This window comes from Somniosus microcephalus, chromosome 1 (assembly GCF_052327205.1).
Source record: "Somniosus microcephalus isolate GS21.2 chromosome 1, FLI_Smic_1.0, whole genome shotgun sequence".
In the NCBI taxonomy this organism is placed as follows: Eukaryota; Metazoa; Chordata; class Chondrichthyes; order Squaliformes; family Somniosidae; genus Somniosus; species Somniosus microcephalus.
The window spans coordinates 258340412-258356534 of NC_140987.1; the positions used below are offsets into that span (position 1 = coordinate 258340412).

Genomic DNA, 16123 nt, shown 5'->3' on the forward strand with positions numbered 1-16123 from the left:
AACTCCCCAAAGCCTTTCCACCATCTACAAGGCACAAGGAATACTCTCCACTTGCCTGGATGAGTGCAGCTCCAACAACACTCAAGAAGCTTGGCACTATTCAGGACAAATCAGCCTGCTTAATTGGCACTCCATCCACCACCTTGACGTTTCACTCCCTCCACCACTGGTGCACAGTGGCTGCAGTTTGTACAAGATGCACTGCAACAACTCGCCAAGGCTTCTTCGGCAGCACTTCCCAAACCCACGACCTCCACCACATAGAAGGACAAGGGCAGCAGGCGCATTGGAACACTACCACCTTCAAGTTCCCCTCCAAGTCACACACCATCCTGACTTGGAAATATATCGCTGTTCCTTCATTGTCACTGGGTCAAAATCCTGGAACTCCCCCCCCTAATAGCACTGTGGGAGCACCTTCACCACACAGACTGCAGCGGTTCAAGGCAACGGCTCACCACCAACTTCTCAAGGACAATTAGGGAGGGGCAATAAATGCTGGTCTTGCCAGCGGTGCCCACATCCCATAAACAAAAAAAAAATGTTGGCAGGGACTAGTGGATGAGTCACTTCTCTGAACTTTCTTGGCTGGAGAATGGTGCATGATAATGAGAGACTTATAAAAGAAGAGATACTTTAAAAAAAATGAACCAAAAATTATGCAGCAATAATATATATCTTACACAATCTCATACAAGCACAGTGATAATTGAAGGGTTAAAATCCAGAGTAGGTCAATGTTGGAAACCGTATAGAAGATAGAAATCTTCTTTTAGGAAACTAGACTCTAGTTTAATCCCACCCATAGAAAACCACTGTAATTTAGCAGATAACAAAATAACTTCTAATTGAGAGCATTAACCTGATTTTGATTCATGGTTATTAAAGGGATGATGAGAGACAACAAGTAAGATTTTTTTTCATTAATTCGCAGGATGTGGGCATCGCTGGCAAGGCAGCATTTATTGCCCATCCCTAATTGCCCTTGAGAAGGTGGTGGTGAGCCGCCTTCTTGAACCGCTGCAGTCCTTGTGGTGAAGGTACTCCCACAGTGCTGTTAGGGAGGGAGTTCCAGGGTTTTGATCCAGCGACGATGAAAGAACGGCGATATATTTCCAAGTTAGGATGGTGTGTGACTTGGAGGGGAACTTAGAGGTGGTGGTGTTCCCATACACCTGCTGCCCTTGTCCTTCTAGGTGGTAGAGGCCATGAGTTTGGGAGGTGCTGTCGAAGAAGCTTTGGCAAGTTGCTGTAGTGCATCTTGTAAATGGTACACACAGCAGCTACGGTGCACTGGTGGTGGAGGGAGTGAATGTTTAAGGTGGTGGATGGGGTGCCAATCAAGCGGGTTGTTTTGTCCTGGATAGTGTCTAGTTTCTTGAGTGTTGTTGGAGTTGCACGTGGAGAGTATTCCATCACACGCCTGACTTGTGCCTTGTAGATGGTGGAAAGGCTTTGGGGCTTAGGAGGTGAGCCACTCGCTGTAGAATACACAGCTTCTGACCTACTCTTGTAGCCACAGTGTTTATGTGGCTGGTCCAGTTAAGTTTCTAGTCAATGGTGACCCCCAGGATGTTGATGTTGTAAGGGGTTTTCGATCGCAGAGGTTTCTCTCTCTAGAGGCCTCTCTTTCTTGCACAGTAAAAACCTTGAGTGGTTCGACCCACTCGCCCCTTAGGTTCTATACACTGGACTTTGAGGCAGGAACTACAATGTAGAGAATACTCTATAGATCAGGTTTAATGAAAACGAAATGAAATTTTATTGCATAAAGGAACAAATTGAATGTAAGCCAATAAGGTACATGGGAGGGAAAAACAAATCATAATACAGTACTAACCAACATATATACAGGCATGTTATACTTTACAAAAGTCATCTCGAAATGGGGAAACACACGGAACATCGAGGGACAGCAACTCATAATTAATTATACCCAAAATGCCCACCCCCTAAACCTAACTAGATCAGATTATGAGGGGCCAGAAACATGCTTACCAATCCAATGAGAAAGTATAAGATTTTGAAAGGTCTGCGTTTTGATCCTCTCAGGCGTCCTGTCTCCACGTGGTCAATGCTGTGGGCTGCGACACTCTCTCTTCTTCCTCGAGGTGAAGGTCACGGACAGGCTGGATGCTGGCAGGCCTGGACGTCGGCGTGGACGGAGACCAACTGTTTGACCATGGTTAGATAGGTTTCTTCGCAGAGCCCAGCTGGTTTACCATTTTCAGATAGGTTTCTTCTGGAGGGCTACTGTCCTTTGTCTCGTCAACGGCCCGGGGTTTGTCGATGATCTCCCGATGGTTACCCCGGGGTGGGACGCAGACTCGAATCACCTTCTTGTCTGGTCTCCGGATCAACGTTCCTCCACGGCTCTCGAAAAGGCAAGCTAGCTAAGCCAAGCTGCACCACGCTACGCTACCCTTCGCTCCACCAAGCTCCAAAAAGCTGCAAAAGCTCCCAGCTCCTGATGGCTACCCCAGGACTCCAGTTATACTTCTCAAAGAAGCCCTTATCTCCCGCCAAATCAAGGTTAGTCTTTGTTTAACTTTTGGTGGGCTTGTAGCACAGCGGGGTAGTCTTTGTTTTTAAAGTATCTTCGGGATGGCCGGTAACTGCCATCTCTGGTCTGGAACGACCCTGTATTGTCTTTAATGTCCTTCTGATGTTTTAAATGGTGCTTGATGTTCCTCCTATGAATATGAAACTGTTTCCCTTTGTCTGGGTAAACATTTTGATGGCCTTTATCTACAGGCCGATCTGATCGGATCTGCATCCAATCTATATGTATGGGGCTCTGTCTGGTTTCGTTTTCCCTGAAACTGCCTTCCAGAACCTACTGTGGGCTGAATCCATAAAAAGCTGTCTGGGGACTGCAGGAACCATTTTAAAGTGTCCCAAAAGCTGGTCATGGGGTCTGGTGGCCATTTTGTGTGACCCTTTTTCTGGGCTTCTTTTAAAACAGTCTTTAAAAGTTAAGGCCTTTTCTGCCAATAGACCCTTATAGGACAATGTTCAATTTTGCGAATTCTACAGTGGTGAGGTATTCGGTGATGGTAATGCCGTTGAATGTCAAGGGGAGGTGGTTAGACTCTCTCTTGTTGGAGATGGTCTTTGCCGGGCATTTGTGTGAGTGAGAGACAACGCATGTGAGAGTGATGATAGCTTTAAGAGTTGTTCTGCTATGGGGTCAGTGTGATAGTTCAAGTTGTGAGACAGAGGGTAAGGGTATAAGTTCAGATCCCCCTTTCTGCTCAGATTTGTCTGAGCTGCAATGAGTGATGGCTGTGCTGTTTTCCCTGCTAAGCAAGGGGAAAACTGGAGAGGGGGTTTAATTTCCCAGACATTAACCTCGGTCTTCTTGCAGCTGGGCCAAAGAAGACATTGACAGAAATACAAACAGAAAATGCGGGAAACACTCAGAAGGTCAAACAGCATCTGAGGAGAGTGAAACAGAGTTAACCTTTCAGCTCAGTGACCTTTCATCAGAACTGGAAAAAGAGTTGTAACAGGGTTTAAGCAAGTACGGAATCAGGGAAAAGAATGATCGGGGGTTGGGGGGGGTGGGGCGGAGGTGGCTGGTGGGGAAGAACAGATGGGAAGGTCTGTGATATGTGGAAGGCAGGAGAGATTAAATGACAAAAGGGACAATGGTGCAAGTAAAGGGGGTGGTAATGGGACAAGTAAAGAAACAAAAGATGGGTCTAGAGGAGGTGTAAATGACAAAAGCAGAATCATTACCAAAAGCTGCTGTCTGAAAAATGGGAGCAGTGGGTATGATCTGAAATTGTTGAACTTGATGTTGAGTCCAGAAGGCTGTAAAGTGCCTAATCGAACGATGAGCTGCTGTTCCTCGAGCTTTCGTTGAGCTTCATTAGAACTGTGTAGGAGGCCGAGGACAGAGAGGCCAGAGTCGGAGTGGAGCGGAGAATTAAAATCGCATCGAACGGAAGCTCCGGGTCACTCTTGCGGACTGAGACATTAATATAGGTATGTGAGCAGACCTTCACTGCAGTAGAGGCTGAGCCCATCAGTGGACCTGAAGGAAGACTGGATAATTTAGACTGGGAAAAAATAGGTGCATTGAAAAAAAGATCGTCACGCTGTCAGGTAGTGGAAATGTTTTTTTCAAAGGTTTCTGCGTATCGCCTTTTCCATGAAATGTAGGTATAAACAACTTTCAAAATAATTTGACACTCTGTAACTCCAAATCATGAAATAAAATCCGACTGTGACACGACAAATAGAATTTAAACAAATAGCGCTGATAAGAAACTGCCAGTGCTTTTTTGTTGTTGGATATATTATGAAATCTCAGATCCCATTGCTTTCAGTCTGCACGTACTGTGCTTTGTATCCTGGCTATCTTCCAAGGGCAATGACTCAACGTAACTCTCCTAAGAGATGGCTCAAACAGGCAATTTTTTTTAAATGTAAAGGTACAGTGCGGCTTTATAACAAATTAAATTATAGAATGGCACAAAAAATGTAAGAAGGTTGGTCAAGTTAGAAATTGTTCTCCCCCTCCCCCACCAATCCCACAGCGAGTTTAAGCAATCAACAGTTGAATAATTTAGACCAGGAAGGTGCCAGGTTTAGTCCCTGTTGTACGTCGAGTTGCCTGATCTCAACCAAGGTGGGAAGGAGGAGCGGAGTCTCGGGCAGAAGAGGCCTTGACTTTCCTTGTAGGGAGCACGCCTGAGGAGCTCTCCTTCCAGGAGTAAAGACTGCAAAGTGTTGGTAACCCAGGCATTGCACCCTAACCTGCCCACACTGGTGAAATGTTAGCCAGAGTGAGTGGCAGGCATTATAAACAGGGTTGTCAACCTTCCTGGATTGTAGTGGACGTGGCTCTTTAAATTTCACGGCTCCGCAGTAGCGGCTTTCCCCCTTATCCATGACGCCACCAGCTTCCGATACGGTGATAGGGAGAGGGCGAGGCCATGGAGGGATTTGAACACAAGGATGAAAATTTTAAATTCGAGGCTTTGCTGGACCGGGAGCCAATGTAGGTCAGCGAGCACAGGAGTTATAGGGTGAGCAATTTATAGGATTACTACTAGTTACAGTCGACTGTTGAGAATTACACCCAATGTTCCCTGTAGCTGCACTTTATTCTGCGTGGCCTGTTTCTTTTAATGTGCGGCCCCTTTTAATTTCTGCACATGCACGGTATTTACAATGTAAAAGCTGGTGAGTGGTCTGCGCACACACCTTAGCGGGAGCATTAGTTACACCTATTACTACCAGTTACATATAGACTATCAGTGAGTTTTCATATTAAGGTTAGTAATGAGGGGATTTCTGAGTGTTGCCAGTATTACTATGAGTTATTGGTGCAATTTCAGTGCACTTTTAATAGTTACTGGTGGAATCAAAGTTCTTCCCACCTCTGGTTCCTCACCCCCCACTATGAATCCCTCCCTCACCTTTGGATTCCTCTTTTCCCCACCCTTGGTTTCCCCTCTTCACCTGCTCATGGGTGGCCTCCTGATTCACAAACAGCTGCTGGCACAAAACCACTAGCAAAGATACTCAACTACAAGGGATCCAACCTTTATAAGGTAATTGCAATAACATGGACGTCACATGGGCAGAATGTCACATGATCAAACCTCCAGGCATGCCTCCAACCAGAATAAGCAACCTTAGTCCCCAACCTATATAAGTAAGGATGCTGTGTGTAAGGGGTCGTTTTAACGAGCTTGTGGTGTGCGAGATCGGTTTTTGATTTCACACTGCTCGTGAGCGGTTCCGAAGCGCTCCCTCCTCACCGGTTCTAGACACTGGGCTTATTGCCAGACCACCTTGATGTGTTGGCCCAACTTGTGACTCGGAAGACAAATGGATCAGGTGAGACAAGGTAAGTTTTAAATCAAAGGTATCTTTATTTTTAAGGAGAATAAAACATAGAGAATGAAGAAACAATGCAGACAAAAACCATGAACACGCCTCTCAATGGGAACTAAAATTTAACATAGTTTCACACAGACACGAGGTCAAAGGCAGAGCGAGTGGAGAGGTTCGATTACGGTTCGAGGAGCACGGAGGGCCTACAAGTTCGAGCAGGAGAGCAGGTTCAGGAGCCCGTCCCATAAGGAAGATTGGAGATCCCGGACGATACAGGAGCACCAAGGTCAAGGACAGTTTTAAAAACCCTGGTGAGCATAGAGGCCCAACTCCACCTAGCTGATCTAGTTGAGGTATACTGTAGAGACGGGAGGGTTTTTAATATTAAGGGCTTTGTAATTCGGGAGTGTTATTCATCCTTCGTTGTGCCGTGCGCTTTCTCCACCCCCGTTTTATTATATCGCTGATCTAGAATTGATGTATTATGATAGTCAAAGTAACTCTTGTGTGTTAAATTTTAGTTCCCATTGAGAGGCGTGTTCATGATTTTTGTCTGCATTGTTTCTTCATTCTCTATGTTTTATTCTCCTTAAAAATAAAGATACCTTTGATTTAAAACTTACCTTGTCTCACCTGATCCATTTGTCTTCCGAGTCACAAGTTGGGCCAACACATCAAGGTGGTCTGGCAATAAGCCCAGTGTCTAGAACCGGTGAGGGGGGAGCGCTTCGGAACTGCTCACGAGCAGTGTGAAATCAAAAACCGATCTCGCACACCACAAGCTTGTTAAAACGACCCCTCACATGTGTCAATTTTTTAAAGTCAAAATACATAAACAAACACATTTGTAAACTAAATTGGGTGAGATAGTCACTTCTAACGAATATTACTCTATGGCGCTCAGCTAGGGTTGCCAACTCTGGTTGGACATATTCCTGGAGGTTTCATCACATGACCTCCCACAGCCAACTGCCCCGCCCCCCACACTCCCAACATTGGTCACCCAACACGTCCATCCTTGCAGCATCCCGCCTTCCCACGGCCAATTGGAAGGCAAAGAAACTCTTGACTACCCAATTGGATGTTTCTTGACTGTCGGTCAAACAGTCAATTTTCCCATATCCAACAGTTTTATAACAAAAGTGTTCAAAGAAAATGGAAAACATGCACAAATGTTTTAAACGCCCCAATGATTTTTTTCCCAGTGTCCTGGAGATTAATCTGTAAAATCCTGGAGACTCCAGGGTAGGGTTGCCAACTCTGGTGGGACGTATTCCAGGAGCTTTCGTACATGCTCTCCCGCCTCCAACCCACCCGCCCCCACCATTGGTCGGCCAACACGCCAATCCTTGCAACGCACCGCCTTCCCATACCAAGTGTACTCTTTTTGTTTGGACCAAAAACAAATTGACTTTAAATTAACAAAACTTTAAATGAACCTTAACAACTTAAATTAAAATTGTGTTGTCCGGGTTGATAATGCACTTCAGTCCCCGCGGCGCCCACCGGTCGCGGAAGTACTCAAGCGTGCCGGCGGACACCGCGTGCTCCATCTCCAGGGCCACCTGGGCACGAACATGGCCGCGGAAGAGAGGCAGGCAATCTGGCTGAACGACCCCCTCGACCGCCCGCTGCCCCCATACCAAGTGTAAAGCGAGCAGAATCTTCGTTTCAATGATTGTTGGCTGCCAGTCCAACAGCCAATTTTCTCCATCTCCAATATTTTTGCAAATAACAAATGAAAAGTATTCAAAGAACATGGAAAACAACATATAATTTTTATTTTTAATGCCGCCATGATTTTTTTCCTCCCTGGTTGCTTGCAGCAGGGTGCTGGAGATTAATTGCTGGAAACGCCAGGGCAATCCTGGAGGGTTGGCAACGCTCGGCTCATCTTGACACCCAGTTCCACGTGCTAGCGCACGTCATGGTGCGGATGTCACCGGTTGAATGGCGTCATCGCGTCAAACAATCGGCGCACGGCCGCGCATGCGGTTTACGTCTGGGGGTAGTAGGCGCATGCGCGGAGGTGTATGTAGACGGCTGGTTGGACGAGGGGACACCGTGAGTGAAGCAGCGAGCAGTAGGAGTCGGTGGTTCGGGCCTCATAAGGTAACGGGCAACCGTTATTAATACGGGGTCTGAGGGTATCGGGGAGTACTCCGTTCACCGTCTCCTCCTGCCGCACCATTGCCATTGTGACCTGCTCGTGCGGTGGCACGGGAGAGCGCTGTGAGCCCTGCAGCGGCAGGTACCGGTGCAACTGTGCAGTGACAGCAATGCAGGCAGGGCTGGGGGGGAAAGTGCAGGATCCCGTGCAATGACAGCAAGACCAGCATTTATTGCCCATCCTTAGTTGCCCTTGAGAAGGTGGTGGTGAACTGCCACCTTGAACTGCTGCAGTCCGTGTGGTAAAACTCCCACAGTGCTGTTAGGGAGGGCGTTCCAGGATTTTGACTTAGCGAGGATGAAGAAATGGTGATCTATTTCCAAGTCAGGAGTGTGTGACTTGGAGGGGAACTTGCAGGCAGGGCTGGGGGAAAGTGGCAGTGTGCAGTAATGAGGGGTGGTGGGGTGGTGCTAGAAGCAAATATAGGCAATTCTTCTCAGAAAATCAAACCTGTCTGCAAGGGAAAGCTGTCTAGTTGCATTTCATTCGCTGGTTTGACGCTCCCACAGACAGATCGATTTGCACAATCAATCCCTCTCTGGCTTTGCATAAGTTTCTAGGAATGCAGGCGAACCACCACTCGTTAATAATTCTGGTCTCTTTGGAAGTGGTCCCTCGAGGCTTGGGATCGTACAATAACGATTTTATACTGAATTTACTTGATCAATTTTTAAATAGTAAAACACCGCTCTTAAGGACTGCTGATCTAAGCTCTGATATTTGGTGAAGGGTATTTACTGCCAGTTTAGAAATTATTTAAGGCTTCAAAAGTGCAACAATAAAGTGCCTCCACTTGTTCAAGGTTTCAGCTGTAAGGTATGTATTGCACCACATTGATACTTAATCCTGCTAGAAACTACAGAACAAATTATATTATGTAAGTGGAAATCAGTATGCAGTTTGTTTTTATAGACAGTGCTGTTATTTGTCCAATTTGGTTTTAATATGCTGAAATACAAAAATCTATTAATTTATAATCCTCTTTAACACAGTGAAACAAACCTGATATAACTGCCGTTCAGAGTTTGGTACGATACCATGTTTGTTCAACTTGCATCGATCACTTGCCTGCATTGACACCTTTGCTGGGAAAAATCTAAACAATGATAAGAGATCATCAGTGTGTGTATGTATATATTATAAAGAACATACTGGAATGTGTTATGAGTCAGCAACACATAACTGGGTTGAGATGAAGATAAACTTAACGTGTGTCCTTCCTTTGATGCGTTACTGTCTAGGTTTTAAGTTTCTTAAACTTACAGTACTATCAGTCACTAATTCCTCACTGTTAAAGTTGTGGAGCGGTATGTGATACAGACGCTATTGGCTTGATGTTTTGTCATTCCAACAGATTTAGAAGGTCTGTTGCAAAGCATTTGCTAGTTAAAATGTTGAGTCACAAGCTGCAAGGTGTGTGTATATACCTTTTCTAACTTTGTTAAAAAATGTTTAAAGAATTTCTTGTATTGGAATGGTTGTGGTTTTTTATTGCTTGATTTTTATTTTCTCCTCTTAAACTTGCAGTGATGGTAACAGTTTGAAGCCTGCTTGGCACAATCAAATGTTTTCCTATGAAACCGTGGTACATACAGTATTCTGCTTTTCATAAGCTGCAACTGTTGTAGTGGTTTTCAGACTTTCTGTGTGTGGGAACTTCTTGGAAAAAAGTGTCGATTGGTACCCTCTCACCTTTTTTGAGTTCGAAGGTTGTGGGTTCAGTTTCTCTGTTGGGACTTAAGCACATAATGGAAGATCACATTTCAGTGTAGTACCGAGGGAGTGCTGCATTGTTGCAGGTGGTGTTCTCCAAATGAGATGTTAAACTGAAGAGTGCCATGGGATCTTTTACAAAGAATACAAGGGAGTTTTCCAAGTCATCTCAACCAATATCATTATGGGTCAAAATCCTGGAACTTCATACCATGTTCCCTTTTTTTTGGCCCATGCAGTCCCTTTATAACATGCTGCACGGGGCATTCAAAATTCCGCACATGCATGATTTTTCTATTTAAAAGCTGGCTCACCGGCTGCGTGGGACCTCCAAAGCGCTGTGTGGCTGGGCAGCGACGCAGCTTAAAGGAAACATTGCTCCATACCCAACAGTACTGTTGGAACTCCCTCACCACACAGACTGCAGCAGTTCAAGAAGGCAGCTCACCACCACCTCTTCAAGGGCAATTAGGGATGGGCAATAAGTGCTGGCCTTGCCAGTGATGCCCACATCCTGTGAATGAATTAAAAAAAAAAAAAAAAACATTTGCTGTTTGTGGGAACTTGTTGGATGCAAATTGGTTGCCGCATTTACTCCGCAAATGGTGATTGCGCTTTAAAAGTATGTCATTGGTTGTGAAGTGTCTTGGAACACGCTTTTAGCAGGTGATGAGGCATGCTATCAATGCAAGTTGTTTCGTGTGAGTAAGTCAACAAATGCAGAACACAGAATTCGCGGGCACCATTGGAAGTGTGTGTTATGTCTGGCTCTAGACAGACATCAATCTGACCTTGCAGATCTCACGGGCATCAGTTTGAAACATTGTTATATTATCAGTGTTGCATATGTTCATGTGTTTATAAATTGAAAAGTTTGAAACTTTGGTTGTGGTGCAGCACAGATTGTTGAAAAATGCAACGTGATTTTGCATTTTTCTTAGATTTTTCCATACTATTTTTTTCTCCCCTTCCTTTCTTTCAGGAGGTATAGACATTAGTCTGCATGGCAGTGAAATCAAATTAAGAAATCGAACAAAGTTATGAAATATGCCATCACAATGAGCAGGGGAGTCCTGGCCAATATTTATCCCTCAACCAACACCTAAAAACAGATTATCTGGTCATTATCACAGCTGTTTGTGGGACCTTGCTGTGCGCAAACTGGCTGCTGTGTTTCCTACCTTTCAACAGTCACTACATGTCATTGGCTATAATTTGCTTTGAGACGTCCTGAGGTCATAAGGCACTAAAGAAATGCAAGTCTTTCTTTTGGTTCTACACAAAGTCACCCTTGGGAGAATTGCTATCAGTAAAATGGTGATTCTGAAGAGATAAGTTACTTGAAAATGGAGAAATTGTTTATTGGCAGTAACAGGCTATTTTCTTCAAATATGTGGAGTACCAAACCTGCTCTTGACACATTGGCAAGGGTGTTCAACATTTTGGAGCTGGGGCCAGAAGAACGCATCGAAATCAGAGTGGGTCGCACATGATTACACAGAAATACCAGCTTCCATAACCGCAGAACAGTGAGACCCGCCCCCATAGACAAAACAACCAAGGTTGTTGTGCACGAGAAAGCAATACCCCATGCACACAAAAAATGAGACGACAAAAAAAAATCAAGCCTTCCCCAATCTCCCCCACTTCTCCCAAAGACTTGAAAACTTTACTCTCAGCTTTTTTTTAAAGCTTTCTGGGCCTCCGACTGGTCGAGATCGATTCTTGATCGGGCTGCGGGCTGAATCCACTAATCAGGGTGCAACCTTTGCCAATCCTCCAGACGCAAGAAGTTCAAAGAACTGAGGATAAGCTGAAATCAAATAGTCGTTGTCATAAATCTCATCATTGAGAAACTACCTATGAAATAACACTGGACGGCCAGCTGGTGGCGCCGTCCAAGGAGTATAAATACTCGGGCGTTGGCCCCAGCTTGCCAGGGACATTTTGTAAAGACAAGGGAGCTAGTGGATACAACTAGACTTCCATGTTCTGAAATAAGTTGATTAAAGCCTTGCTTTACGCTCAAACCAAGTGCATAGTGAGTTTTATTACGTCAATTTAATCAACTTAATATCGACTCCATGCTTTGGGTGATTTCGGGAACAGCCAGCTACGACTTGAACCGTAGAAGGGAACTCGGACAAGTAATCGATCCATCATGGAGAAACTACTCCGCCCCGCCCGTCTCGACCTGGACCCAAATTCACTTATAGCTGCTAAGGTATGGAAACACTGGTATCGTACTTTCAGCAACTTCCTCGGTGTGTGGTGAAAATGTTCCTGATAAAATAGAAATACTTGCTAATTATGTATCCCCTCATGTGTTTGATTTATATTGAAGACTGTGTAGACTATGACGCCGCTGTCCAAATACTACAGCAACTATATGTCAAGTCCCCAAATGAAATTTTTTCTAGGCATCTACTGGCCACAACTCGACAACAACCCGGGGAATCACTTGACGAATTCCTTCAGAAACTTCGCAGGTTCAGCAAGGATTGTAATCTTAAAGCTGTTGCAGCTGAGCAGTACCAGGAGGAGTTAATTTGTGATTCCTTTATTAACGGGATTGCGTCTCCCTTCATACGTCTTGGAGAGTAAAACCCTCAAGTTACAGGCTGCCTATGACCAGGCATGTTCTCTGGACTTAGCAAAGAGGAATGCAGATACCTATCTTTCACCACGTGCACGGGCTGCTGCTGTCTCTCTTAGTGACTCTTTCAATAGGCCTCGGGCGGAAGCCCTCACGGATGACGACTCCAACGTGGCTGATGACAACCCTACTCTAGAAACCTACACTAATGACTACCCCGCCCTAGCGGCATCTTGACAATCTGGAAGGAAGTGTTTCTTCTGTGGAGGAGCATTCCATTATAGGAAATTTTGTCCTGCTCGTAACGTGACCTGCAATCATTGCAGCAAGAAAGGCCACTTTTCTAAGGTATACCGGTCGAGAGCTCCTGTTAGTTTTGCAGCTACTATCTATAAAACTGCTCCTCCCCCAAGAACCACTACTAAGGTTGCAGCTGTCAAGGGTAAAACTGCCCCTCCTCCCATCACAGCTGTTTTTCCCCAAAGTTTGTCCCATGCAGCCATGAAGGTTTCGATAAATGGACACATTTTGAGTGCACTAATTGACTCATGCAGCTCTGACAGCTTCATTAGTGAGCGGGCTGTCAGTAAGTTAAAACTGCATATTTACCCCTCGGACAGGGAAATTGCAATGGCTCTGACGACACTGACCACCAATTCTTCCGGCTTTTGTCTTGTCGACCTTATTCTCAATGGCCGCACTTATTTCTCCACCCGGCTCGGGGTGCTCAAGAACCTGTGCAGTGATGTGCTCCTGGGACAGGATTTCCAGAAACAAGACTCACTTTCGAGTTTGGAGGGTCAAAGCTGGAGCTTACTATTTCCAAAGTACAGTTTTGTGCGCTTTCGGCGGCTTCGCTTGATGAGCCCTCCTTGTTTGCCAATCTTTCCCGCCGATGTAAGCCCATAGTCACTAAATCACGACGTTTCAGCCGAGATGATCGAGCCTTTATCGAGGCAGAAATCTCTCGCCTTCTAGCTGACAGTATCATTGAGCCATGTTCATCTTCCTGGCGGGCTCAAGTCGTCATTGTTAAAAATCCTCTGAAGCAACACAAGAAACGTCTTTGCATCGATTACTCGCAAACTATTAACCAGTATACCGACCTGGATGCCTACCCACTACCACACATCGATGACATGGTCAATAACCTTGCCAACTACAAGGTATTTTCAACTTTTGATTTAAAGAGCGCATATCATCACGTACCGTTAAAGGACTCTGACAAAAAGTATACGGCCTTTGAGGCCAATGGTCGGCTTTACCAGTTTTGTCGCCTTCCATTTGGGGTCAATAACCTCGTCAAACAGGAGAACTTAATGGACACTTTTTCATATCTAGATAATATCACCATTGCTGGTCATAACCAGAAGGAGCATGATGCCAATCTCCAGAAATTTTTTGGCGTTCTCCGTCGTTGCAACTTAACCTTAAATGAGTCCAAATCTGTGAAATCAGTACCATCAGTCAACATCCTTGGCTACTGGGTGGGCAACGGTGTCATCAAACCGGATCCGGAGCGACTTTGTCCGCTTCAGGAGCTCCATCCCCCTACAAATCTCTGCTCTCTTCGTTGGGCACTCGGCATGTTCGCCTATTATGCGAAATGGATACCCCACTTCTCCGACAAGATCCAGCCCCTGCTTCACGCAAAGTCATTTCCATTGGAGGCAACGGCTATTTCAGCTTTCAACCTCCTCAAGCGACAACTGGAAAAAGCCACGCTTCGTTCCATTGATGATAAATCTTCCTTTCGTGGTCGAGTGCGATGCATCAGATGTGGCGATCTCTGCTACCTTGAATCAAGGTGGTCGACCCGTTGCATTTCTGTCCAGAACTTTGCAGGGTAGTGAGCTCCATTATCCTCCTGTCGAGAAGGAGGCTACAGCCATCATTGAAGCGGTACGTAAATGGAGTCATTTTCTCGCTTGTCGCCATTTCACACTTATAACCGATCAGCGCTCCGTGGCCTTTATGCTGGATAACCGGAAACACACTAAGATCAAGAACAACAAAATACAACTCTGGAGGATGGAATTGGCTGCCAATGGATACACCATACATTATCGACCCGGCAAAGAGAATGTGGCCCCGGATACCTTCACGCGGGCATTCTGCTCTTCTATGTCAACTTCGACTCTGGCGGATCTTCATACTGACTTATGCCATCCTGGCGTTACCCGTATGTTGCACTTTGTGCGATCTAAAAATCTCCCATTTTCTACGGAAGATGTGAAAAGAACATGCTACTCCCTGTAAAATTTGTGCGGAGTTAAAACCGCAATTCTTCCGTCCATCGGATGGCTCCCTCATACACGCTATGCAGCCTATGCAGTGACTCAGCATTGACTTTAAAGGGCCATTGCCTTCCTCAACGCGGAACACCTACTTACTGACTATGGTGGACGAATATTCACGCTTTCCCTTTGCTTTCCCCTGTCCCAATATGCTTACTTCCACAGTGATCAAATGCCTTGATCAAGGCTTTTCCCTTTGTGGTACGGCCAATTTCATCCACTCTGATCGGGGTCCCTCCTTCATGTCAAGCGAACTCAAACGTTATCACTCCCAACAGGGAATCGCCACAAGTAAAACGACACCGTACCATCCCATCGGTAACGGACAGGTTGAGATACAACGCTATCATTTGGAAAGCTGTTCGTCTTGCGCTGAGGTCACGCAACCTACCAGACCAGCAGTGATTCCATCAGGTCTCTCCTTTCTACTTCTACCGATGTCACACCTCATGAGCGATTCTTCAGCTTCCAGCGTCGCTCCACCCTCTACCATCATGGTTGGCAGCTCCTGGCCCCGTGCTGCTCCGAAGATTCGTCTGATTGTCCAAAACCGATCCTCTAGTCGACGAGGTAGAACTTAGACGTCAACCCATGTACGCCCACGTGCGGTACCCAGATGGCCGGGAGTTCCACCGTTTCGCTCCGGGACCTGGCTCCCTGTCCGGCCGGTTCCACGGACCCGACTGATGGAGGGACCCGCGTGGATGAGGCCGACTCTGTGCGCCCCCCCCCCCCCCCCCCGAGGATGACACCCTACCTGGGACATCGAGGGATCTGCCGGCTGCCCCGCCGGATCTGCTCGGGGAGCCGAGCGCTCCCCATGGGATGGCCACCCCAGGCCAGGACGCCGGTCAGTCTCCGGCTAACCAACGGGACGAAGCCAGTTCTGCGCCTGTGGGGACCCACACCCGGAGTCACGATCTCCCCAGCCTCCCTCGGGTTGATCAGAGCAACACGGGCCCTGTCGATCCACCGGCACGGATCAAGTGGCTCAGGGACCAAGACACGGTCCGGGGAGACGTGCCTTCTGGCCATAAACAAAAATTTAAAAGACTGCGGCTATTCGTGGTCCGCCTAATCCGTTAAGAGGAAGTCGTCTGATTTCCAAATCTTTTAGGCAGGAAGAATGTCATAAATCTCAAACTACCTATGAAATAACACTGGACGGCCAGCTGGTGGCGCCGTCCAAGGAGTATAAATACTCGGGCATGGGCCCCAGCTTTCCAGGGACATTTTGTAAAGACAAGGAGCTAGTGGATACAACTAGACTTCCATGTTCTGAAATAAGTTGATTAAAGCCTTGCTTTATGCTCAAACCAAGTGGGTAGTGAGTTTTTACGTCCGTCGTCGTACACAAGCTCACACACAAAGATGAAAGGAACAGGCAGGCTCTGCGAGCCAGATGAAAGGAACAGGCAGGGGCTCTGCGAGCCAGATTAAAGGTGTTTATAAGCTGGATTTGACTCACAGGCTGCAGTGCTGCACACTCCTGACCCA

General features: G+C 46.3%; 1 protein-coding gene across 3 annotated transcripts in view; it reads left to right on the top strand.

The window, feature by feature from the left end:
- Positions 1-7852: 7852 nt before the first annotated feature.
- The window catches only part of aco1 (aconitase 1, soluble), a 91334-nt gene continuing 83063 nt past the window's right edge, over positions 7853-16123 (top strand). Inside the window, exon 1 of one of the 3 annotated variants that reach the window (XR_015078996.1) lies at positions 7853-7962. The gene's annotated coding sequence lies outside the window, so the exon portion shown is untranslated. Of the gene's footprint in view, positions 7963-8634; positions 8837-16123 lie in introns of those variants that run through there. The other 2 variants (XM_085992752.1, XM_085992759.1) reach the window with 2 other exon arrangements.